This window comes from Felis catus, chromosome E2 (assembly GCF_018350175.1).
Source record: "Felis catus isolate Fca126 chromosome E2, F.catus_Fca126_mat1.0, whole genome shotgun sequence".
NCBI lineage: Eukaryota > Metazoa > Chordata > Mammalia > Carnivora > Felidae > Felis > Felis catus.
The window spans coordinates 56,977,926-57,004,300 of record NC_058382.1 but is presented as its reverse complement, the minus strand read 5'-3'; the positions used below and the strand labels follow the sequence as shown (position 1 = coordinate 57,004,300).

General features: G+C 49.0%; 3 long non-coding RNA genes across 5 annotated transcripts in view; 1 reads left to right on the top strand and 2 right to left on the bottom strand.

Annotated features, from left to right (window-relative positions):
• Positions 1-14,006, bottom strand: part of LOC102902105 — a 16,308-nt gene extending 2,302 nt beyond the window's left edge. Inside the window, exon 1 of the long non-coding RNA XR_006590153.1 lies at positions 13,409-14,006. This is a non-coding gene — a long non-coding RNA (uncharacterized LOC102902105). The remainder of the gene's footprint in view (positions 1-13,408) is intronic.
• LOC123382176 lies at positions 11,836-19,075 on the top strand. Its single transcript, XR_006590154.1, has 2 exons — positions 11,836-12,496; positions 18,294-19,075. It is a non-coding gene; the product is annotated as an uncharacterized LOC123382176 (long non-coding RNA).
• LOC102902075 overlaps positions 15,776-26,375 on the bottom strand; it is a 23,910-nt gene continuing 13,310 nt past the window's right edge. Inside the window, exons 3-5 of one of the 3 annotated variants that reach the window (XR_006590152.1) lie at positions 18,819-19,071; positions 16,970-17,374; positions 15,776-16,730 (exon numbers count right to left, since the gene is read on the bottom strand). This is a non-coding gene — a long non-coding RNA (uncharacterized LOC102902075). The remainder of the gene's footprint in view (positions 16,731-16,969; positions 17,375-18,818; positions 19,072-26,375) is intronic. The other 2 variants (XR_002150157.3, XR_002738568.2) reach the window with 2 other exon arrangements.

The following is a 26,375-nucleotide window of genomic DNA, read 5'->3' as shown; positions in this document are numbered from 1 at the left end:
AGCAGAGGCTGAGAGGCTCTGAGTTCCGGTTCCAGATTCTGAGGCTGACGTGTGGCCCTGATCCAATGAGCAGTGGCCAGAGGAGCTGAGGTCCCCAGTGGGGGTGTGTGGCCGCCAGAGGGGCTGTCTTGCAGCTGTAAAGCACCGCATCGCTCTCCTGTGCAAAGCCTGTCGACACCCGCGGTCACCCAAAACACATTTGTCAGCAGCGGTTCAAAGCGATAGCAACCGGGGTTCGCGGCGTTTGTGAGTTATGTCCCAAACAAGCTGCTGCTGCGAAAAGTTAAAATATGGCTGGCTGCGGACGACTTAAACATGTTTTAAATTGGAAATTTCTGGGAGATATATATTTACCAAATGGAAGAGCAGGGAAAACTGAACATCACATCACTCTCACTCGCCTTCCGAGAAAGTTCTGGGGCGGGGGGAGGGGTGGTGAGAAGAAGAAGGGGAGAAGAGAGAATTTGTGTGTTTGGAGTTGTACAAGAGTGGAGCGCCCACTGAGGCTGTACTGGCCGCGGGAACACCGCTCTGTCCCTCTGGAAAACAACGTCAACCCGGGACCTAGAGAAAGCGGTGGCCCTCCGTCACCCCACGATGCCATCAGTGCCCCGTCACCCCCCTGAACTGTAAGAGAATACATTTCTGTTGTTTGAAACTGCTAACTCGGTGAAAATTTGTTACAGCGGCCCCAGGAGACCAATACAAGGATTATGATTATCACCATTATTATTTCCCATATCTCCTCTTTCCCTTTTTTCTGTCTGCCTTCAAGAAGATATCCATTCCCCCCCTCCCCCCCAAAAAATCAACCCAAAATGGATTAAGGACTTGGATGGAAGAGCTGAAACTCTAACACTCCTAGGAGAAAACACAGAGGGAAAGTTTCTTGACGTTGATCTTGGTGATGATTTCGTGGACGTCACACCAAAAGCCCAGGCACCAAAAGCAGAAATAGACAAGTGGGACTACATCAGACTAAAAGCCTTCTGCCCAGCCAAGGAAACAATCAACTGAGTGGAAAGGCAACTTGGGGGATGGGAGAAAATATCTGCAAAATCTAATAAGTGGTTAATACCCTCAAATATATAAGAAATCCCTACAATTCAATGGCAAAACACCCGAACCATCCAAATAAGAAATGGTCAAAGGACTTGAATGGACATTTCTCCAAAGACATACTCATGGCCAACAGCTATTTGAAAAGGTGCTCAACAGCACTCATCATCAGGGAAATGCAAATGAAGGCCACAATGAGGTCTCACGCCACGCCACTTAGAAGGGCTACTGTCAACAGGACAAGAGGCAGCGAGCGTTGGTGAGGACGTGGGAAGGAAGATTCGAGCCCCTCTGCCCTGCCGGTGGCCATGCCGCCACCGTGGCCAATGGTACGGAGGTTCCTCAAAAAGCTAAAAGTAGAATTGCCGTGTGACCCGGCCCCCTCACGTCTGGGTGTATTTCCTCCCCCCCCCCCAAAACTCAATTAGGATCTCAAAGACCCATCTACACTCCCACGTTCATGGTAGCGCTTTGCCCCGCAGCCAAGATGCGAGAAGAGGCCTGATAAGCATGCAGCACAGGGAACCGCCGGGTAATCGCGGGACGAACAAAAGAGGGAGAACGGTGTCTGACACCTGACGGTGTTTGTGACAATCGAGTCAACCCTGTGACAGCTCTGTGGTTTCTCAGAGACGTAGAGCACCCTGGTGTTGCTGGAGCCCACGCCGGGCACGCGCACAAAGACCCAGCGGGCCTGCAAACGACCAAGAATGACCCCTTCACTAGGGGCACTCGAGGACACCCAGGAGGCCTTGACGCTACAGGGGGGCTCCGCAAGAGAAAAATCAGACTGCGCCTGCGCAGAGTCGCTAGCCCGGGCGCCCCCCCCCCCCTCCCGGTGTGTACTTCCGGTTTTGCAATGAAGCTTCTCCTGCTATATTTCACTCTGACTCCTTGAATTCTTTCTCAGGGCAAAGTCAAGAACCTGGCACCTGCTGGTGGGTTGAGTTTGCAAGGCTCTGGAACAACCCCCCCGCCCCTTCCCGCCCCATCTCTGGTATCAAAATATCCAAGACAGATGAATGGACAAAGAAAAGGTGGTCTATGCCTACAACAGACCATTATTCAACCTCAAAAAAAAAAAAAAAAAAAAGGAAATCCTGCCATTTGCGAGAACGTGGATGGCCCAGAAGGCATTATGTGAAGTTTCGTAAGCCAAACACAGAAGGACAAACATGGCATGATTCCATTTAGATACAGTATTTAAAATGATTAAACGCATAGAAGCAGGACTCGGACTGATGGTTGCCAGGGGCTGAAGGGGAAAGGGAACTGAGAAATCCCTGTTCAGCCAACATGAAGTTTCAGTTGTGCGGGACGAGGAAATTCTAGACCTCTGCTCTACAACAAAGGGCGCAAGGTTAACAATACCGAATCGTGCTCCTCACGTGTCCAGGGGGTAGAGCTCATGTTCGGTGTTTGTATCACACACACGCACGAGAAATAAAACAAATGGGACACAAGGAACCATTTGGAGGTGATGGATACGTTTATTAACTTGATCGTGGTGATGGTTTCAGGCTGTAGGTATAGGTCCAAATTCGTCCACTATATGCATTATATATGTACATTTTTTAAACATATCGATTACACCTCAATAAAGCTCTAAATAAAAGAAGTAAAAAGAAATAAAAGAAAATCTCCCTTTCCCTGCTAAATCTTCCTAGAGGGACAGATTTGACGCCTCCATTTCTCCACCACCTGCCGCCCTTCATTCAGAATTCAACCGAATTCTCCCGGGAAAGCCACAGGTAGCAGGCTCACTGGGACGGGCAGGGGTGGGGTGTGGGGCTCTACAAGGCTCTGCTGCAGGATTCCTTGTTCTAATTCCTAGGAGATGGGCATGGAGTACAAAAATCTCCCTTTTTTAAAGCAGATTTTATTATTTTTAAAAGTTTATTTATCTTGAGACAGAACAAAAGTACAAGTGGGGGAGGGGCAGAGAGAGAGGGAGACACAGAGAATCCCAAGCAGGGTCGGCACTGTCAGCGCAGAGCCCGATGTGGGGCTCGAACTCAAGAACTGTGAGCTCATGAGCTGAGGCGAAGTCAAGAGTCGGACGCTTAACTAACTGAGCCACCCCGGCTCCCTCAAAATCTCCATTTTTCAAAAACCTGCACTCCGGAAGATGTACATGAAAGTTTAAGAGCCACCGGCTGGAATGCAAAATGGATCTCATATTCAATCTTTAGTTGGTCTGTTAAAAAACAAAATTCAATCACTTGTCATCAGGGAAATGCAAACTGAAGCCACGCACCTGTCAGAATGTCTAAAATCAAAAATACAAGAAATTAACAGGTGCTGGTGAGGATGCGGAGAAAGGGGAACCCTTGAACGTGGGTGGTGGGAATGCAAACTGGTGCAGCCACTCTAGAAAACAATATGGAGATTGTCCTCAAAAACTTAAAAATAGACCTACCATGTGATCCAATAATCACACTACTGGGTATTTATCCCCAAAATATGAAAATACTAATTTGAAAGGATTTATTCACCCTTATGTTTATTGCAACATTATTTACAACGGCCAAATTATGGAAACAGCCCAAGTGTCCATCAATAGATGAATGGATAAAGAAGACCTGGTGTGCATATGCACCCGTGCATGCACGCGCGCACACACACACACACACACCCACACCGGAATATTATTCAGCCATAAAAAAATGAAATCTTGCCATTTGCAACAACATGGATGGAGCTAGAGAGTATAATACTAAGCAAAATAAGTCAGAGAAAAACAAATAGCATATGATTTCACTCCTATGTGGAATTTAAGAAACAAAATGAACAAATGAAAAAAAAGAGCAACTGAAAAACAGACTCTTTGAAAAAAATTTTTTAAATATTTATTTTTGAAGGAGAGAGAGACAGAATGGGGGGGGGGCGGGGCAGAGAGAGAGGGAGACACAGAATCCGAAGCAGGCTCCAGGCTCTGAGCTGTCAGCACAGAGCCCGGTGCGGGGCTTGAACCCACCACCGTGAAATCGTGATCTGAGCTGAAGTCAGACACTCAACTGACTAAGCCACCCAGACGCCGTTGAAACTAATACTGAATATTGACTGTACTGGAATTAAAATTAAATAAAAGAAAATAAACAAAATTCGACTGAGTAAATTGAAGATCTCTTGGGGTTTATTAAGCAATTCAAGAATCGAGCAGCATGCCTTCTATCAAGTAGAGATGCTTGCAGGAGTTTGACAAAATGGAAGTTTTTACAGGCAAGAGGGCCAGGCAAGGAAGTGATTAACCAAAGAAAAGAAAGGACATTGTTTTGGGGGGAAGGGACTGGCAAGATTTTATTGTGGGGATTACCTCTCCAGGGCTGATCAGGAAGTTTCAGATGAACCATTAACAGGCCATATTCCAGGAGAGACTACAACTATAATTCAGTCTTGGAGCGGGGGTGGGGGTGGGGGGACGATCCCATTTAGGATTTGTTTTTTTCTTCTCTTTCCTTCTTTCTTTTAAAACACTTCTTAAGGGGCGCCTGGGTGGCGCAGTCGGTTAAGCATCCGACTTCAGCCAGGTCACGATCTCGCGGTCCGTGGGTTCGAGCCCCGCGTCAGGCTCTGGGCTGATGGCTCGGAGCCTGGAGCCTGTTTCCGATTCTGTGTCTCCCTCTCTCTCTGCCCCTCCCCCGTTCATGCTCTGTCTCTCTCTGTCCCAAAAATAAATAAACGTTGAAAAAAAAAATTTAAAAAAAAATAAATAAAACACTTCTTAATAAATATTGTTGCAATACCTACAAGTTCCAGCAGAGGGGGATGTTACCGCACGAAAGAAAAAAAACCTTTGGCAGGAAAAGGGGATTGACACGCCCCGCCTTCCAGAGCAGGCAAATGAGGATGTTTGCTTTGGAGGATGTCCACCTGTGAATGGGTTTCTCCACCGCCCACACTCTTAGCGATCTCCGATGAGGATCAAGGCACTTTGTAGAACAAATACCGCTGATTGTGTTTATGTTCTGTGAATCTGCGAAATTGTCAAAGCCCACCGCTGCTGAATTAATGAGATCCTTGTTTTTAAGGAAATTATTTTGACACCCATTGCCAGGTCAAGGATGCGTTTGGTTCCAGGTTGGCTGACTTATCAATGTCATGCTTGGCACTGTTTTTGAGGAAGCTATAAGCTTCATAAGCTGTATGTCTGTTAGTCCCTAAATGAAGCCAGGACATTGGTGCAAAGCGGTGTTCACTTTGGTGCAAAGCGGTGTTCACGCTTGACTCAAATTGCGCTCACGTTTCCGCATCTTCATGGAGGCAGAATTGCACGGATGGAAATTCTGACTCCTAGAGGGAGAGAAACTGACATTTCTCAGCACGATCCTTGGGCAAGCAATTTATACACTGTGGCCTTTAGTCCTCCCCGCCACCCTGCCAAGTCTGCATTAGCTTCTGTGTTTTAAAGAAATGGTAACTCTGGACCAGAGGGGTGGGAAATTTGTCCAGACCATACAGGGAGAAGTGCCCGAATCAAGATCTGAACCTTGGTCCAGCTGACTCGGTAGACAGCAAAATGGCATCCCAATCTCCTGTTACTTGAACAGGAGGAAGCTTATTACTTTTAGCCAAAAGGGCAGAAACGTGACAAAAGCTGAAGACGTATTAGCTGATGACAGAGTCCAGCTCCCCTTCAAAGCAGAGCTTTGAAGGTGAGCTTGTGGGGACCTCCCTGCTGGGAGCTTCCACACCCCATCTGACCGTGGCTGGCACAATTTCTTTCTTGCTTGGGTCAGCTTTATCGTTCTTGCTCAAGGTTTCTGCAGTAGGCCAGAAGATGGCCCCTAAAGATGTCCACATGCGGGGTGCCTGGGTGGCTCAGTCGGTTGACTTTGGCTCAGGTCATGATCTCACAGTTTGCGGGGTCGGGCTCTGTGCCGACAGCTCAGAGCCTGGAGCCTGCTTCGGATTCTGTGTCCCACTTTCTCTGCTCATGCTCTGTCTCTCTCTCTCTCTAAGATGAATAAATGTTAGAAAAAAAATTAAAAAAAAAAGATGTCCACATCCTAATTCCCAAAACCTGTGAATATGTTACCTCACATGGCAAAAGGGACTTTGCAGATGTGGCTGAATTAAGGACCTTGCGACGGGGAGATTATGGGGGTGGGGAGCAACTTCATCCGAGGGGTCTTTGTAAAAGTGTGGCAGGAGAGACAGAGTCACAGAAAGAAATGTAACGATAGTGGCAGGGTCAGGAGCTCAGGGATGCAGGCCGCCTGTAGAAACCAGAAAAGCAAGGAAACGACTCATCCTTAGAGTCCCTGGAAGGAACCCGGTCCTGTCGGCATCTTGATTTTAGCCCGGTGAGACCCATTTTGGACTTCTGACTTCCCAAATTCTAAAACATTATCTGCGTGATGTTTTAAGCCATTACGGTTATGGTACTTTGATAAAGCAACTACAGGAAACGGATACAGTCTCCAGACATTTTTGACCAAACATACTCGTCAATAAAAAAAAAAAGTTTGCCGTGCACAGATAACATGCATATTGTAAAGCAAAGACACTAAAAACTTAAAAAGAAATGTAAAAGGTTAAAATCAAAAGAACATAGTATTTTTAAATGCATTTTACGTTCAAATGTTTAATTTTTAAGTTTAAAGTTTAAGTTTTAAGTTAACCATACGGAACTTTTTTGGTTATCATTAAGATTATTTATATTGTAGGGGCGCCTGGGTGGCTCAGTCGGTTAAGCGTCCGACTTCAGCTCAGGTCACGATCTCGCGGTCCGTGAGTTCGAGCCCCGCGTCGGGCTCTGGGCTGATGGCTCAGAGCCTGGAGCCTGTTTCCGATTCTGTGTCTCCCTCTCTCTCTGCCCCTCCCCCGTTCATGCTCTGTCTCTCTCTGTCCCAAAAATAAATAAACGTTAAAAAAAAAAGATTATTTATATTGTAATATAACGTTTTCTTATATTAAAAAATCTTTTGACGTTTATTTACTTTTGAGAGAGTGACAGAGTGTGAGCAGGGGAGGGGCAGAGAGAGAGAGAGAGAGAGAGAGAGAGAGAGAGAGAGAGAGAGAATCGGAAGCAGGCTCTAGGCTCGCGGGGCTCGAACTCATGAACTATGAGATGACTTGAGCTAAAGTTGGACACTTAACTGACTGAGCCACCCAGATGCCTCTATATTACAATATTTTAAATCAAAGTGAAGGATTGAGTATGTTTCACCGTGTTTTAACTCTTTAACATTTTTCTTTTTCTTTTTTTTTTTTTAATTTTTTTTTTCAACGTTTATTTATTTTTGGGACAGAGAGAGACAGAGCATGAACAGGGGAGGGGCAGAGAGAGAGGGAGACACAGAATCGGAAACAGGCTCCAGGCTCTGAGCCATCATCCCAGAGCCCGACGCGGGGCTCGAACTCACGGACCGCGAGATCGTGACCTGGCTGAAGTCGGACGCTTAACCGACTGCGCCACCCAGGCGCCCCTCTTTAACATTTTTCGATACCACAACTGAAGGCCTGATTCTAAGGGTCAGAGTTTAATATACGGCTTGAGAGACGATCACAGCTGAAAAGTATTCCGTACAAAGCTTCGTGGCTCTATGTGTAAGAAGTTGACGATGCTTATTTTTCAACCTCAACCACCAATTATGCAAAGATTTTCAGTGACATCTGCCTGGTAAATTTCCACATTTCCTGATCTTGACGCTGCTTTTACAAACTAAGTGGAAGGTATTTTTTTTTAACAAGTAGGTTCAAAACTCGCTAACAGTTTTTGAGAGATTTTGTAAATAGTAAGAATGGTTTATTTTCAAGGTTTTAGGCATGCAGCTGTGAGCACTTTTATAGATGATGCATTTAAAAGTAGGTTTATTTTGGGGGGAAAAAGTGACATAGTAATGAAAACATTCCCCCAAATGCTCTCTCCATAGCAAGAATTTCTTTGGAAAAGCAATCCCCTTCTCGTATGTATCAAGAATGGCATGTTTTTTAAAAGTAGGCTTCATGCCCAGCATGGAGCCCAACATGGGGCTCAAACTCCTGACCCTGATATCAAGACCTGAGCTGAGATCAAGAGTCAGATCTTAACCGACTGAGCCACCCAGGCGCCCCCATTGTGTTCTTAAACAAGTGTAACATCTTTAATTTCAACAACTCTTCTGTGGCCTCTGCCACAAGGTCCTCAACATGTCTGTGAGGGTTCTCCCTGTCTCGTTGTGAGCTCTGGCTTTCACAGGGTCACCTGCACCAATGACATCTAGTGGCACTAATGTGTGCTGTGCTTCTGACTTCACCAGTTTCTCTTCCTTTTGCTGTCCCCCCTCTTCTCCTTTCTTGACCTTGAGTAGACAGTTGGCTTGAGCACACTCTTCCACTCATAACCAGCACCATTGACTCACCCACGATCTCTCATTGAAAAGAAATACTCCCTTGGGTCGCCATAGATCACTCCAATTTCTCTGGTTCACCAGGCAACGCTTCTTGTATTTAATGTTCTCTGGGTACGTGTCCTTTGCAAAATTGTCATGAGATGTGTTTTTTAAAATATTTTTTAATGGTTATTCATTTTTGGGAGAGGCAGAGCGGGAACAAGAGAGGGGCAGAGACAGGGGGAGACACAGAGCTGAGCTGTCAGCACAGAGCCTACCGCGGGGCTTGAACTCACAAATGGCGAGATCGTGACCTGAGCTGAAGTCGGATGCTTAACCGACTGAGCCACCCGGACGCCCCTAGGCTATTCTAGATATATCAAGTTAAATAAAGTATAGTAACAATTTCACTTATTTTTATGCTCTTTATATAGGAAATTTACAATTATGTCAGGAGCTACATTATATTTCCAGTGACATATGCAAGGCTAGAGATCACCCCCTGGTACCTTTCAGACCTTGTAAACGTCTTTTCTTGTTCTGTCTCCTTTGTATCAACTTTACTCACGGAGGTCCTTTTCTTTGGAAAAAGTCTCCATTTTGATCTAGTCAGATTCATTGATTTTGTTGCCTTACGGTCGACCCTTTGAAATGTGATTTGAGGATTTCTTCCCCTGTCCTGGCTCGCAAAGATATTTTCCTGTTTCTTCTTTCCCTTTCAACTCCTCAATTCATCGGAGGCTACTTTTGTGTAAGGCTTTCTGCAGGGATCTTGTCTAGTGAGTGAGTTTTCTGCAAACCATCTATAAAGCAGCTTGTGGTGCAACCTTTATTGCACGTGGAATTCTTACACACACAGACACGCACACGCGTGCGCACAGGTCTGAGAGCTCCTGTTCCATCAGTGTTTCTCCTTACACAGCTTTTCCACAGACATTATTCTCATCAGAGGATACACTATTGAGAATACGTGTTCCCTGGTACAGCTTTCACTTAATGGCTCACAAAAGTGGTCTTTTGTGTATTTCCTCGTCGAGACAAAATCTAGCAAATACCATTAGCTAGGACACGTTCTTTTTTTTTTGTTTTGTTTTGTTTTAAATCTGTGCTCTCACATGGATTTTATGTTCTGCATTTTTCTTTATATTATTTTATCCATAAAGAACAAGCACTTCCCCAATGGCATGTGTCTCTTTTGCCTTTCCCTAGGAATGTCAAGAGAGGCTTTTATATATTTATAATTATGTTCAGTACAATTTTATAAAGCACTAGACTGGGTTCGGCATGATCTTACACAGGGCTGGAAAAAAAAATTGTAGGGTTTTGTCTTCATGCCCTGGAGGTTTGGTTTTTCAAGGTCTTGTTATTGTGACTGCTTTGACTCTCAGTAGCTAACGGCCCTGGCCTAGCATCAGGTAGGCTGAGAAAGGGCTACATTCTGCTGACCCATTGGCCACCCGTCCTTCCTTCCATTAGCATCTTGATCTGATTTGGAGCAATCATCACATGGAGTATTTGTACCACTGACACCAGCCAGTCTCATCTAGAGGCGGGCACACGACCCAGGCCCAGCCAATCAGCCTATTCCATCCTCCGGGCCCCGATTGGCTCACGGATGGGCACATGACTCAGGCCAGGCCAATGAGAGTCAGTTCTAGGGTATTGCTGGAATATTAGCAAAGAGAAACTCCCCTTCCGTTGAAGGTGCAAGCCTGGGCCACTGGGGAAGACCGTCTGCCTAAAACCACAGGAGGCCTGATGGTGTTGCCCCTTCGGTCTCGCCTACCTGCCATGATGTGAGCCAAAAAATGCCCCCCTGCCTTTTTGTTTATAGCTGTTTGGGTTTTTTAGGGTCATTGTCAAGCTAAAGAAAATCCAAGGAACCACGACGCCCTTTATCTTCAAGGCTGTTTCTTAATTACAAAGCTCTGTGGTGAAGACAGGGCAGAGGGACTCAGCGTCATCTGAGGTTCTGTGGTGTGGGTGACCTGTCACCCGCAGGTTTCCAGCTGGCCTGAATGGTAAGGGCCTTTGAATTCTCCACTCTGTCAGCCGGAGCTGATGGCATCGACGGGGACCTCACCAGCTTCACTCCCAGACTACGTTAAAAACGTGAAGTTGATGATACTGGATTGTATACTTGGAGTTTACCAAGAGAGTAGATCTTAACTGTTCTCACCCCTCCCCCCCCCCCACAAAGAAAATGGCAATTATGTGATGTTATGGGTACATTAACTGGCTTGATCGTGGCTATCCCTGTATCAAAACATCCCACTGTACACCTTAAATATACGCCATTTCTATTTGTCACTTACACCTCAATAAGGCTGATAAAATACATAATGCTGTGCTGAGAGCACTTGCCTCTGATTTCCGATCTCTGCAGATGTTCTGGGAAAAGGGAGGATGTACCGACTCAGCAAAGTCCTGTGCAGCTAATTACCCGGAGAATTTTGCGTTAGAAAACAGTGATGCTGGCATTACAAGGGAGGCAAGAACCCCAGACTTGACAGGAGCTCAGAGATTCTGATTTGTAGCCTTATAACCAGAGGACTTGTGTCATCCGAACAGAGACTCAGTACTCGTGCGTAGTTCCACGGCAAAACCCTTAAGAAAAAGTCTGTAAGTTTCTTCTAAAGTTAACATTGACTTTACCCTGCAACCAAACAATCCCATCCCTGTATTTTCAGTCGTGAGACATGAAAACCTGTTTGTGCACACAAATGTCCTCCAAAGCTTTCTTTATGATCGTCCCCAAATAGAAACAACCCAAGTGTCCATCAACAGGAGACACAGTTTTGTTTGTTTCTTTGTTTTTTTTAAGAAGCCATATATTCAGGGGTGCCTGGGCGGCTCAGTTGGCTAAGCATCTGACTTCAGCTTAGGTCATGATCTCACAGCTCATGAGTTTGAGCCCCGCATCGGGCTCTGTGCTGTCAGCTCCGAGCCTGGAGCCTGCTTCCGAATCTGTCTCAGTCTCTCTCTGCCCTTCCTCCACTCTCTCTCTCTCAAATATAAATAAACATTAAAAAAATTAAAAAAGAAGTGATATATTCAGACAATGGAATACCACTCAGCAATGAAAATAAATGGACTACTGAACAAACAATCTGACTTAGAAATGGGCAAAGAAACCAAAAAGATACTGTCCCAAAGAAGACACAGGCATGGCCAACTGATGCACGAAAAGATGCTCTATATCCCTAATCACCTGGAAAATGTGAATCAAAACCACAATGAGGGGCGCCTGGGTGGCTCAGTCGGTTGAGCGTCCGACTTTGGCTCAGGTCATGATCTTGCCGGTCATGGGTTTGAGCCCCATGTGGGGCTCTGTGCTGACAGCTCAGAGCCTGGAGCCTGCTTCCGATTCTGTGTCTCCCTCTCTCTCTGCCCCTCCCCCACTCGCACTGTCTCTGTCTCAAAAATAAACATAAAAAAAAAAACCCACAATGAGCTAGCCCCTCATGCCTGTTAGAATGGCCACCATCGAAAGAACAAGAGGTAACAAGTGTTGGCGAGGGTGTGGAGAGAAGGGAACCGTGTGCCCTACTGGTGGGAATGTAAACCAGTGAGGCCGCTGTGGGAAACAGAATGCACGTTCCTCAAAAAATTAGAAATAGAAATGCCATATGGTCGGGCACTTCCACTTCGGGGTCTGCATCCAAAGGAGATGGAAACAGGATCTTGTGAGATCCAGGCAGAGATTGGGCACATTCAGAGGGGTGTGGCCAGAGACCTAAAACAGGATCTTGAAAAGACGTGGGCGTTCCCATGTTTATTGCAGCGTGATTCGTAGTGGACACAAAGAAACAACCTAAATGTCCACCAATGGGTGGATGGAGAAAGAAGACATGGCATACATATTGTATCCAATGGGCTATTATTATACAGCCACGAGAAAGAAGGAAATCCTGCCATTTGCAACAACAAGGTCGAACCATGGGGATATTACGCTAAGTGGAATAAACCAGACGCAGAAAGACAAATACTGTATGATGTCATATACGCGGAATCTACAAAAGCCAAGGTCACAGAAACACAGACGTAAAAGACGGCTACCAGGGGGCTGTGGGAAAGGGGGAGACGTCGGTCAAGATCACAGACTTCTAGCTCTAAGAGGAGTGAGTTCTGGGCATCTGATGTACAGCATGGGGATTTTAGTTCCTAACACTGTAGTATATACTTGAAAGTTGCTGAGAGTAGTTCTTAACTGTCCTCCCCGTGAGAAAGGAGGGGTAGTCATGTGACCTGACGCAGTTGTTGCCGAATGCTCTGGTCAGTGTTACTTAGTTTGCAAAATGCAAGTGTATCCAATCAACAGGGGCACATCTTAAATTTACACAGTGTTATCTGTCAATTGGATCTGGCTAAAGCTGGGGGACGAAGGAGTGAGCTACTGATAAACACAACAACACAGATGAATCTCAAACACATTCCGCTGAGTGAAGGAGGCCAGATCCCAAGAGCACATAGTGTAGGACTTCCATTAGAGGGATGCCTAGACCAATAAACTGATCTAGGGTCTAAAAATCAGGACACGGCTTTTCCAGCGGAAGCTGGGGCCCTGGAGAAAAGGCAGCCACGGCCAGAGATGGGGCCAGAAATGCTGGCTCCCCTCCCTCCCCATTCACTGCCAGCATCTCCACTGCCCAGACCATTTGCGCTGGAGCCTGGAAATACAGCCCAAGAAGTCAGACCTGGAAACTGCAAACGCCACACGGTCAGTGATGAGCGGAGAGGCGAACACAGGCCTGCCTTGCTCCTAAACTCAGGTTGCCAGATTTAGTGAACCAAACTACGGGATGCGTAATTGAATTTGAATTTCAGATGAACGACCATTTTTTTTTTTTTTTGGATTAGTATGTCTCATGCAATATTTGGCACAAACTCATCCTACAAAATCATCCGTTATCTGAAATTCAAATTTAGCCGTGCATCCTGAATTGTACCTGAATTTTCTCGGTTACACAACACAGAAATCGCACGCAAACAAGTCAGGCAAAAGAACAGCTCATTAGCTGATAGTATCAAACCTTGGAAAGGGCAGGCCTCCGGGCCTGGAGCAGGAATCCAACCTCGGTCTGCCCCTCTCAGCAGGGGCCTGCTCTCCGGGGGACTTTGCTCCTGTACCTCGACCCCTGCTGGGCACCACAGGGGAGCCACCCGGCCTAGGTCACAGCGGGGCAGCCACACACAAACAGGGCCTGGGGCGGAGTTAGCTGCAGGTGCGGGGGTGGGGGGGGAGGTATTGAGTGGTGGGTCGGAAGCTGGCTCCAAAAGGAAGCACTGCCCTGGGCGAAGAGGTGTGGCTCTTTCCAGAGCGGGAGAAGGTTCTGGGCAGAGATCAGCAAAGTGTTGCCCAATCCACGCCAGCCTCTCTGAACCGAGTTGCCGTGAGTTCCCACGCGTTTTGATAAAATTACGCCTGGGAGCTTGCGCGAGCCCAGACCGTGGCCTATGATGACGTCACCAGGACAGGTGCACTGGGGGAGGGGGACCCTGCCATCAGCCTTCCCCAGATGCATTCCCAGCCAGGTTTCTTTCAACCCCTGACCCCTCCTCCTTCCCGATGCAGCTGACCTTCCCACTCCCTTCTGTCCGCAAACTGTGATCAGCTGGTCACGGTCACGGGCATCCAAGACTGGGCAATTAAGTGGTAAAAACAAGGATGTGGGCTTCAGCTGTCCCTTGAAAAGACCTAGCGGGGCGCCTGGGTGGCGTAGTCGGTTAAGCGTCCGACTTCAGCCAGGTCACGATCTCGCGGTCCGTGAGTTCGAGCCCCGCATCGGGCTCTGGGCTGATGGCTCGGAGCCTGGAGCCTGTTTCCGATTCTGTGTCTCCCTCTCTCTCTGCCCCTCCCCTGTTCATGCTCTGTCTCTCTCTGTCCCAAAAATAAATAAACGTTGAAAAAAAAAATTAAAAAAAAAAAAAAAAAAGAAAAGACCTAGCAAGGAGCCTTTCGCATTTTGTAAAGAAAAAAAAAAAAAAAAGAAAATGCTATCATATTAATATGCCTAAACTGATTATCGTTTCTTCATATGCCTTTCTTTTTTCACTTACGATATTAAGGCAGACGTTTGAAACCGAATTTTGTGTGTCTCCAACATTAACGAATTATCAGACACTAATTGCTCTGGGTTCCAGCCTCCTCTCTAAACAAAGTTTTCCATTTGCAGAATTTAAAACATACCAGAGCAATTTGTGTTCCTTAATAGCGACAAATTTGTTAGCTTGACTTGGAACCAGCAAAACCTGGGAAGCTATTATGTAAATATAGATAATGTCTCTCCGATGATGGTAATTAATGCAGATTCCAGAAAGGCATTCTCTTTATGATTAGGTCTGTAATGGGGAGCGGCTGAAAGCCGGTGGGGTGGCGCAGAGAACCCCCAGAGCCTTCCCTCCTTCCTTCATGTTTGTTCAGTTTCCTTGGAGGGAAGAGGAAAAGGATGACGGCCTCCCTCCTCCAAAGCCCTGACGTTAACCTTGAGCAGCGAGGCCTTAGTGCTGGCTGTACCCCTTCCCCGGGGTCTCTCTCCACCTCGAGTGGTCAGTTCCCTTTCAAAATACCCAGCTGTGTCTGAGGTTGAGCCATTTAATTTGTGTTAAAATCGGGGTCTTTAAAAGGTGTGCTTACTCCTGGGTGGTTCAGGTGGTTGAGCGTCTTGACTTTCACTCTTGCTGTTGGCTCAGGTCAGGGTCTCACAGTCGCCACATCGAGCCCCAAGTAGGAGTCTTTGCTGAGCCTGGAGCCTGCTCGAAACTCTCTCACTCCTCAGTACAGAGAACAAACTGAGGGTTGATGGGGGGAGAGGGGAAAGTGGGTGATGGGCATGGAGGAGGGCATTTGTTGGGATGAGCACTGGGCGTTGCATGTAAGCCAGTCTGACAATAAATTATATTAAAAAAAAATGGAAAAAAAAGAAAATAAACCCCCCAAAAGAGATTCTCTCTCTCACTCTCTCTCTCTCAAAAGAAACAAACTTGAAAAAAAAGCTGTGTTTACACTTGATCGAGGCACAGATTGGCCTGTCTCCCGTCCCTAGAGGCAATGAGGTTCTATTTGCCATTACAGGAAAGGCCTTCCTGATCAGCGGATCCAATGCTCGCGTTTTCCTTTTCGGAAACTGAGGCCCAAAGAAAGGAAGTGATTCCTTGGGGCAGGAAAGCAGCAGACTGTGGAAGGCGACCTGAGAACTGCCTCTAAATGGAAAGACCACACTGGTCTTCATACTATCTGCTGACTTCGTGTCAATGACCCTAACATTTGTGGGTTGTGTAGTGGGCTTACGCTTCTGTGCAAGGGAAATGTCTTGTCCTACTGATGAGGTTTTTTTGGGGTCATAGTGGGGTTTGTGGGGTCTGGGGCCGACAGCCAAGAAAGAATTACTGAAGAAATCTTCGGTGCAAAAAGGTAATTTTATTAAAGCACAGGGACAGGACCCGGGGGCAGAAAGAGCTGCCTCAGGACCACGAAGAGACACTGGTTATATACTTGGGAGTGGGGGCAGGTACATAAAGTCGAGGGGAAATTTCCAGTGAGATTTTCATCTGCTAAAGGAGATTCCCAAGAGAGTGGAGGCCTAGGAGCTACTGTCAGGCTAAGGTGGTGTTTCCCTCTAGGGACGCATGAGCACTGAGACAGTAAGGGGCTCCTGGAGAGCCGCTAAACTCTGCCAGCCTCAAGGAGTTGCCAATGGGCTGCAGGATATAAGGAAATTGAATTTTATCTGTCATTTCCTTCCACCTTTGTTTCCCACATCACTACTTGCCACAGGGCCTTTACACCTGCTGTTTGCCCTGCCCGGTTCGCTCTGCCCTTCCCCCTTTCCCTGGTTAACTCGGCCTCCTCCTCCTCCTGGTCTGTCCCCACTTCCCTTCCCCTGGGAGAGGCCAGAGTTCCTCTTCTGCACTCACTACTCAGTTCCTTAACCGGACCGGAAGCTCCTTGGAGCCCCAGCTGCTTCTTTATTGCTCACTGTTGTGCTCGGTCACATGAGAGTGACAACTAGAATGTGCTATGCATACTGAAACGACAGAAGACGCCTTGAGTTTACCAGAAGCCACCAGAAGGTCTGGAAGAGCAGGGACTTTTGTTCGTCTTCATTGCGGGGTGACCGACACAAACCACACACACTTAAGGTGCACGACGTTACGCCCTGATACGCACCTACGTCGTGAAATGATTGCCCCCATCAAGCTAATTAACATTTATTGCAAGTCTCCTTGGCGCGTGTGCGCGTGGTGAGAGCCCACGAAATCCACTCTCAGCGAATGCAAGGAATACAATTGCGGGTCACGAGCCACAGCCTCCACGCTGCGCATCACGTTCCCCAGAACTTCGTCCTCTTCCACCTGAAAGTTTGCACTGACGACTAACCTCTCCCCATTTCAGACCCCCCTCCTCTAGGCTTCTCGGAGTTCAAAGTTTTGTGCGTGAATAAACAGGGGCCCTTCTTGATTGACGGCCCCTGCAGGACATCTAGCCTCCCCTCCCCCCCAGGCCACACCAGGCATTGTGACCACCAGAATCGCCCCACCCCCGGCTTCCAGACGTGCCCCCCATTGGACTGGCTGCTCCTACAGACGCTAACCTGCTGGGAGGGGACGCCTGGGTGTAGCTGGAGGAGTCACTATGCGGCGGCAACCGTCTTGCCCTCGATCCCCCCGCACTTGCACAGGCTGGGGGCTGGGGACCCTGGTGTGGGCCACACCTGACGTAGCCCCTGCCTGCACGGGGCTTCCCACCCAGAACTATAACGCAGGCCAGAGGGAGGGTCTTGGATATGCAGATGGACAGGAGCTTTGCCCCACCACTGGCTTAACAGAAGGTGCTGGATGGAGTTAAAAGAACTTGGGAAGGTCTTTGCACCTCGGGGCTGAGGGCGGGTGCGTCGCACCGAAGGTGATCCTGATGGTTCGTTTTCCTCTGTCTGCTCATCTCCCGTGAAACAGAAGACATGTTGATCAGATTTGGAGGCGAGGACAACATCTTCACACTGGAGGACAGAATTAAGATTTAAAAATCTTAACAAAAAAATTTTTTTAAGTTTATTTATTTTGAGAGGGAGGGAGAGCACCAGTGGGGGAGGAACAGAGGGGGGCGGGAGAGAGAGAATCCCAAGCAGGCTCTGCACTGTCAGCACAGAGGCCAATGTGGGGCTCGCGCCCACGAAGCCTGAGATCACGACCTGAGCCGAAATCACGAGTCGGCAGCTTAACCCCGAGCCCTCCAGGCGCCCGAAGATTTGAAAAAACTCTTAACAGGTTGAAAGGATGGTTGGGAAAAGCTAGAGTAACTCAGATGCGAGTGAATGCTAAGAATGCGGTTATTACCCTGTCCTCCCCAATCCCCACAAATACACGACAAAGGAGACCTAGCTTAAGAGAAATTCGCGTGAAGAATCCTGGGACCAGCAAAGTCAATGCAACCCATTGGCTATATTAAGCAAGGTATTGCGTCCAGACGCAGGGAGGGGACGGTCCTGCTGGAGAGGCAGTTACTCTTGACTTGTGAATCATACTGTTGCTGAGTACCCTGCCTCCGGCCCTCCTCGTTCTCATTGCTCCCCCCCCCCCACCCCCTGCCACACACCCTGTAGGCATCTTGCCGACACCGCTACAACATCCGGGCACTGAGAAACCCTGGGATGCAGCTCGGTGGAAGGGGAGGGGTCTTGCTACTTAGCCTTCCTCTTGAATCTCACTTCCACCACTGTTCAGCTGAGCGACTCGGGTCAAGGCAGATCACCTCTTCTGAGCCTCGGTTCCACAGACCGTGGGGGTGGGGGTGGGGACGGAGATAATGTGTGAGAAGAGAGACATGTCAGAGTATCAGGTAGCCTCCGATTACCCCGAGGTCCTTTCCATATAATTTCTAAGACTGGGTGTGATTTTATTTCTTCTTTCCTCTCCTAGATTTGATGAATGCTTCAAACATGCCACGGACCGAAAGCGAGGGCCTTGTTACCAATCCCAATTAGGCATTACAAAAGCCCCATAAATCTTGGTGAATATGTTACAGGGAATTGAAAGCTGGAATTGTACGGCTGGTGCACTAAAGAACACAGCAATCATTCTCCTAAAGGCCTCGTGTAATTTTTGGTCTGCTTCGCAGCGTGTGTCTATCGACAACTGGCCCGTTATCGATTTCCTAACCCTGAAGAACACGGCTGATGGCTTCCGTTTTCCCGGCCAGCACGAGATGAAGAGGCCAGAGGACGCTGACGGCCGGCTGTTTGCCTTACCATTTGGGGACATGTTAATCCAAAGCGCGAATGACCCACAGAATCTGGGTGGCGCTGGCTTTTGAGAATGGGATGGAGTATCGATTTCTATCCTGTTCTCTTGGTGTGTAATTAAACAAACCACAGCCCCTGAGCGTGAGCTGGCCAGTCTTCCTCATTAACAAGCTAAATGATGTCCCCTGCGAGCACCACGCACCTGTCGTGGCTCCGGGAGCACGGGAGCCGGTGGCTTCGTGACAGTTTGGACTTCCACGTTCTGCAGAACGCCAGCTCCATTCAAATATGTGATGGTTCATTTTAGGGGTCCACCTGACTGGCTGTGGGGTGCCCGCACGTCGTCTCTGGGTGTGTCTGTGAGGGTGGCCCAGGATGAGCTCAGCGTCCGAATCCACAGACTTGGTAGCCTGCCGTCCCCGGTGTGGGTGGGCACCGTCTCATCTGCGGAGGGCCTGAGGAGAACCAAAGGTAGGGGAAGGATCGGCCTCGTCTTCTTGCCTCGCTGATGGGAGCTGGGACTTCACTCCTGCCTCCTTGGGGGGATTTACGGCACGGCCCCCCCCCCGGATCTTACACCTTTGGACTCAGAATGCCTGACACCACTAGGTTTCTGGGCTCCAGCCTGGGAGGGCAGCTCCTGGGACCTCTCAGCACCATAACCGCACGAGCCCATCTCTCATGCTAAATCCCACACCCCCACACCCAGCCAGGCACACCCCCCCAGCCGGGCACAAACCCCCAGGCAGGTACACACACACCCCCAGCCAGGCACACACACACAGCCAGGCATATACCCCCAGCAGGCACAACCCCCCCCCTCCAGCAGGCACCCCCCCCCCCACCCGCCAGGCACACACCCCCAGCCAGGCACACACCCAGCCTGCTGCTGGTTGTGTTTTTCTGGAGAACTCTAACACTACATTCCAATGGTGCCCTTACTCCCTTATTGGTCAGTGCACCTGCCTGGCTGATCACTCCCCAACCCACTTCAGCTTTGGAAACACTGGGGAGGAATGGGCGGCGGGGCGGGGGGAGCTAAATGGGGAGGAAGGTGAAGAGATCGTGGGATTGAGAGGGTGTGTTCGGCGGGGGGAGAAACACAGCCAGTGGTAGGTCAGCACCTGTGCTGTGCGCGATCCTTTTTGGCCTCCTGTCCTTGCCAAGATGTCATGGTGGGTAGAATCCATTCCCTTCAAGGACCTTGGGTTTAGCCTTGTGACTCGCTCTGGCCAATGCACTATGAGTGGACACAACATACCCCACATGGGACCAGCCTTTACACGAGCTCTCGGGATGTGGCTTGGCCTCCTGTGCCTCAACTTGTGCCCGGAGAAGAGCATGTCCCGGAAAGCCACTGACCCTTCATGAATAAAAGGCGCAGGGGCGCCTGGCTGGCTCAGTCAGAAGAGCACACGGCTCTTGATCTTGGGGTGGTGAGTTCGAGAGCCCTACATTGGGTATAGAGATTACTAAAAAAATTAAACTTAAAAAAAAAAAAAGAATAAAAGGCCCACGAAGTAGATGGAAACCCAGCCCGTTTCCTGGGTTTCACTGATACATGAGTGAGGAATAAATGCCCAGTGTCAGGCCCTACGGTCTGGGACTCTTCACTACCCAGCATGGCCGTGGCCAAGCCTGCCTGCAGGAAGTGGCTGTCCCAGGTGCTGGGGGACAGGAAGCGACAGGTGGAGGAGGGAATGGGGGTGGGGATCTGCCACCAGCCTTGTCGGACATTCACAAGGTGGCTTCCTGCTGAACAACCCCCCCCCCCCCACTGCCCCGCTGTCCCAGATTTATTTCCCTGATAGGGAAATGCGCTTCGGTGACAATTCCAGGGTGCTCCAGGGGTGTGCCGGTAACTATAGCATTGTTTGTGACGAGGAAAAAGTGGATACCACCTAAACGTCCCGCCAGGGGGCAAAGGATAAAACCCACGCGGTGCATGAAATTCAGGGGCGTACGAAACCCAAGGCCAACGGAAGGGGCTAGACCTACACGGACGCACTTGGATGCATTTCAGAAACAACGTGGAGCCGGAAAAGCAGGCTGTGGAGTGAGGGGGTCTGAATGACGGTATCTGTATCGAGATTAAAACCCCCAAAGGAGACCACCTATCAGGCGCATAAATACGTCTTCAGAGCATAGACACGCGCGCACGAAGGAGCACGCCAAGCTGACGGAAGGATGGCGGGAGAGGGCCGGAAAGTGACGCACGCAGGTGCTCGGGAGGCCTCAGCCCAGCGTGGGTGACTCTCCATTCCTTCCAGAACGGGAAGAGTCCGAGCAAACGTGACAGCCGGCTACGATGGGACAAAGCTGTGGAGGGGCCCACGGGCGCCCGTCATCCTTCACTATCTTTGTGTCTGTGCACTGGAAACATTTCAGATGAAACTGCTTTAGAGAAAGAAATGTCCATGGTGTGATGTGTGTCTACAGGGGAGGACGAGGGGTGGGGGTGGCGGCTGGGTGGGTGAGGGAGGTCATACGGGAAAGCCGACTCTGGAGGGCACAGACGTTTGTTGGGAGTGCCCCGGGGTCAGCACCACGGGGTGAGGGAAACTGTCACGCAGCCTTGGCTGATCCCCCAGAGCTGTGGGGGGCTGCGTGGCCCTCAGAGCTGTCACCACTGGGCCAGGATGCCTGGGCCCTTACACACCAGCGTCGATGGGTCACTGAGCACGGGCCGCCCAGGAAGGGCCTGACCTTGGCTGAGGTTGACCCTGAGAGGCAACAGCTGAGCACTGGGGCTGATGGCACAGCCAGCGATCAGGACATGTCCCCATTCAGGGGGGTCTGGGAGGCCCCACAGGCCACCTGTCACTTGGGGCGAATTCATGAAGGACTCAGGAACCTGCCCTTGCCCCCCTCGACAGTTGTCACTTGTTAGCACACGTAGACGTTACACCTAGAATTAAAAAAGTTTAATTTGGGAAAACTTCAAACGTACAGAAAAGCTGCAAAACAGGACAACGAGGCTCACCAAGATTCATCACTTGGTAACATACACCATTAACAAATAACGTCACCTTTCTGGCATTTTCTCAGGAAGCCTTCTCCCCCCCTCTAAGTTAGGATGAGTTGCAGGCATCATGACCCCTTATCCTGCACTACAACAGCTCGTGTCCCCTAAGAACGAGGACCTCCCCTTGCATACTCAGAGTACAAGGTCAAGTTCAGAAGGCTTCACAGAGGCAATCCTATTATGTCGTCATAACCCATGGACACTATCCAGTACTGTGCTGGGGGGCAATTTCCCCCAAAGGACGGACCCGATCTAGGGCCGTTCATTGCATTTCAGAGTCCTGTTAACTAGCCTCCTAAAAGAACAATAGTTTTTGCTTTTTTAAGAATTTCCTGGACATGTTCCAGATTCTAGTCATGGCACGTCTCAGCTTGGAAAGGGAAGCCCTCGCCTCCCAGCTGTAGCCCAGCCCAGCACCCGGGTCCGAGCCCGAGCCCCTCCCTCGCCTCGCTCTTGCCCTCTGCCCGCACCTGCCCCAGATGCTAACGGCCACCAGGCAAAGGCTTCATCCGATGACACCTCTCAGAGTCTTGCTGTCTTTCTCCCGAGCAGGCCGGAGAGTGAAGCCCTCATAAGGGGGGTGGCGGGGGTGGGTCCTGACCTCACCAGGGTGCTCAGGCATCTGCACGTGCAGGGTCATTGGGTTTGGAGGAATATGCACCTTGGTTGACCAGAGCCGGGTGGTGACGCTCCTCAGTCCCCGGGAGCCACTCCCACTGCTCGCAGCCCTGGAGGGTGTCCCTGGCTCACCCACCGACACTGGCACCGAGCCCGCACCACCGTCAGCTGGGGCCCCGGCCCGCCTTCCACTATCAACCATGCCTTTGACTTCACGGGCTGGGTCAGCCACAGCCGCTTCCCTGCAGCCGCGATCCAGGAGCAGGCCAGAAGATGCTCTGACACCTACGAAGCACACGTGGTCACGGACGCCATCGGACGGGCACCGAGGTTCTGACAGGTACGTTCACACACAACCCATTATTCACACGTCAAGCGAAACAGTAATGAAATGTCCCTTTATGAAAACCCCTATTTGTGTAAGCAGTTGTAATTGGATTTGCGCTTACACGTGCCAAGCATTTCTAACCGGTACAGGTTTCTACAGGTGCAGTTATCTGGAACCTGAGTTTCCAACAACAGAAGCGTGTTCTATCATCTGCTGCTATAGCGACTCTGGGCAGTGAGGTTATAGCCCTGGAGACACCTGCTAGGGTTCAGATCCTGAAGCGGTCCCTGAGTGACCTGGGACAATTACTGATGCCCTCCGAACCTCCATTTCTTCATCTGTAGAATGCAGAGAATAGCAGGAGAACTAGGTGAGCTAAGGGACAGTGACTGTGGCCTGGCCGCACACGCCACACGAGCTGCGGCCTCGCCTCACGGACCGGCCAAGGCTTCCCGGGGTGGTCCCGGGCCCAGCCTGGACCCCTCACACAGAACGAACACGGCAAGCAAAACCGAATCATTTTACCTTTCGCACCCATCAAATAATATTGAAGTCAGTGGAAAAAAATTTTGTACCATATACAGTGTTTAACGGTCACTCCTTAAAACACAGAAAGACCCTACGACACAGAAAAAGAAAACCGGACCCAATTTTTAAACATGGGTGAAGCGTTTGTATTGGCAATTATAAGCGGCCAATAAATAATCACTAGTAACTAAAAAAAAAATGCAGACTAAATCAACAAAGATGAATTTTTAGTTATCATTTTCCTTAAATTTTTTTACATTTATTTATTTTTGAGAGACGGAGTGAGACACACGGCGAGTGGGGGGGAAGGGGGAGAGAGAGAATGAGACACAGAATCCAAAGCAGCCTCCAGGCTCTGAGCAAGTGTTCAGCACAGAGCCTGATGCGGGGCTCGAACCCACGAACTGTGAGATCATGACCTGAAGTCGGATGCTTGACTGACTGAGCCACCGAGGCGCCCCTTTAGTTGTCATTTTCAAATGATAGCATCAGGTCCCAGGAGTGGTAAGAAGTCAGGAAAATGCGCCTTACTCCCACACTGCTGGTGGGGCTTTAAATTTCTATCTTCGTAGGGCCAAGTTGGCAGCATTTATCAAGGCTTGCCAATCATTTAGTATCTGCGAACTTATCCTCAGGCAATAATGATAGATATGCCTAGGAGTTTCGAGAGTGTTCACTGCCTGCTGCTTATAACAGTGATCTACTTGTTTCCACCTAGATGTCCAACAAAAGGGGATCCCTTAAATAAATTATGGCACATCCACACTCTGAAAGCCCTCATACCTTCACAGAATGGTGGAAAAAAAAATGTTTACAGATATCAAAAGTGTTCACAATTTATTGTTGAGTGAAACAATAGTTTAAACTTTAAAAACCATACCTAGGGTAGAATCCATTTTGGTAAAAATGAAAAGTCCATTTATGCAAGGAGGAAAAACATTTAGAACCGTCCCTTCCCTAAGAGTTAACAGCGGTTATTCTTGAGTAGTAAGAAAATTTTCATGGCTCCCTCTCTTCTCTCTCTGCCCCTCCCCTGCTCACGCTCTGTCTCAAAAATAAACATTTTTTTTTTTAATTTTTTTTCAACGTTTATTTATTTTTTTTGGGACAGAGAGAGACAGAGCGTGAGCGGGGGAGGGGCAGAGAGAGAGGGAGACACAGAATCGGAAACAGGCTCCAGGCTCCGAGCCATCAGCCCAGAGCCTGACGCGGGGCTTGAACTCACGGACCGCGAGATCGTGACCTGGCTGAAGTCGGACGCTTAACCGACTGCGCCACCCAGGCGCCCAAACATTTTTTTTTTTTAAATGAGAATAAGTTGTGATTCTCTGTCGGGGGTAGGATTGGACAGGCATGGGTGAAATACTTCTTTTTAATATATTTCTTCAAAGAGTGGTGAATAAAGGTGGTTTTCCCAGCATCTTTGGAATCTTCTGGTCTTCTCCAAAATTACAGCAGGATCCCGCCGTACAAGTAAGCAGTGTGAATTCTGCCGGGGGGGGTGGGGGGTGGGGTGGGGTGGTTTGATGAATTACTAATTAGGATCTCGGGACGCATGAAGTGAGGCAGTCTCTCTGGGCGCCACTGGCCATTTCGGCCTCTGTCCCATCCTGAATCCAACAAAAAGGGAAGTCGTATCTACTTGGCAGAGTTTTCATTGCACAATAGGTTGAATGTAGCCACTGAAAATATTCATGCAAATATCTTCATTAGGAAAATCACGCAATTAACCTGAAATATGTGCTAAATAAAGCAGGCAAATTGTTGCAGTTTTTCCTACCTCTTAATTATAATTTTGGTAATCAATTTGTCTCCTGATTACCAAAAAGGAAAAAAAAAAAAAAATCTTCAGCGTAGGCACCGTCTGAGGACGAGTTGGTACGTGAGATTAAACCCCGAACCGTTTTAGCAAAGAAGGCCATTAACCTTTCCCGTGTTTTTGTTCATCGCAGGCATTTCCTGCTAATGCTCATTGTGGAAGATGATTGGATTTTAACAAGAGCTTTTTGGAGCAGGCACCGGCCCTTCCGGAACGTACGTTTTGCAAGAGCCGCTGTCATTAAAGGTTACCAGCGTTTCCATTATCATCTTGCCGGCGTTTATTTCTTAAATGGCTTTTGACTGCAGCGTAAAAATTTTCCCTAAGTGAAAACTGACATTCCACCTCAACCTGAGGCATTCGGAGGGCCGCAGACGTCCAGCGGCCAAGTGGAAAGCAGTAAGGGTGGGAGCAGAGGGTTCTCCCACATTCTTTCGTCTCTTCTCCCAATTTACTGAACTGTTAGGGGATTCGAAGGGGGGTGAGGCCACACAGGTGACACAAGGTGACCCTGGAGGAGTGGCTCAGCCTGGGAGGGGGGCTCAATTTCTAGAACTGTGAAGTGGGGTTAGCTAGTGAAGACTGAAAGATCACTCAAGTCTCTGGCACATGTGAAGGAAAAATACATCCGCCAACATTTAGGTTGACTCCTTTTAACCTCCCCCTTTTAACGTGTTCTCCTCCAAACAGCCCACCTCTTAAGACAGGAATCGGGGCGCCTGGGTGGCTCAGTCGGTTGAGTGCCTGACTTCCGCTCACATCATGATCTCTTAGTTCGTGAGTTCGAGCCCCTGTTCGGGCTCTGTGCCGACAGCTCAGAGCCTGGCGCCTGCTTCGGATTCTGTGTCTCCCTCTCTCTCTGCCCCCCCCATCCCCCACTTGCACGCGCGTGCTCTCTCTCTCTCTCTCTCAAAATAAATAAATAAATAAATAAATAAATAAATAAATAAATAAATAAATAAATAAATAAATAAATAAATAAATAAAAACAAACATACATTTAAAAAAAAGTCCATGGGAGTTCCAAGTGTGCTGGCTTCTTGTTGGTGGAGCTGTTGCCCAGGGGGGAGGAAAGCTCTCTTCTGGAGTAGTGGAGTAGCATCCAACTCCAAGGTCAAGTCCCTCTCTTCCATCTGGGTCTGCAATTCACTATGAGTGGTGGCATGAGAGGGGGCCGTGAGAGCTTCCCCTGCCCACCTCCCGACTCCATTTTTGTGACGTTTCTCGTGGCTAGTTTTCACAGAGGAGACCCTCTTTAGGGAGCTGTGGGGAACCTGAGAGGGGAGAGCTTCTGCCCTGGTTCCTGTGTAGGACCTGGAAGGGGGCTGCCTCTCGGGTGGTCCTGGACTTATCAGGGGAGGTTGGTGATGACGTGAGGCTAGAAGAGGCCTGCAGTACTGGGCAAGCTCCTGGCAGGAAACAGTCCACTCACACTGGGGAC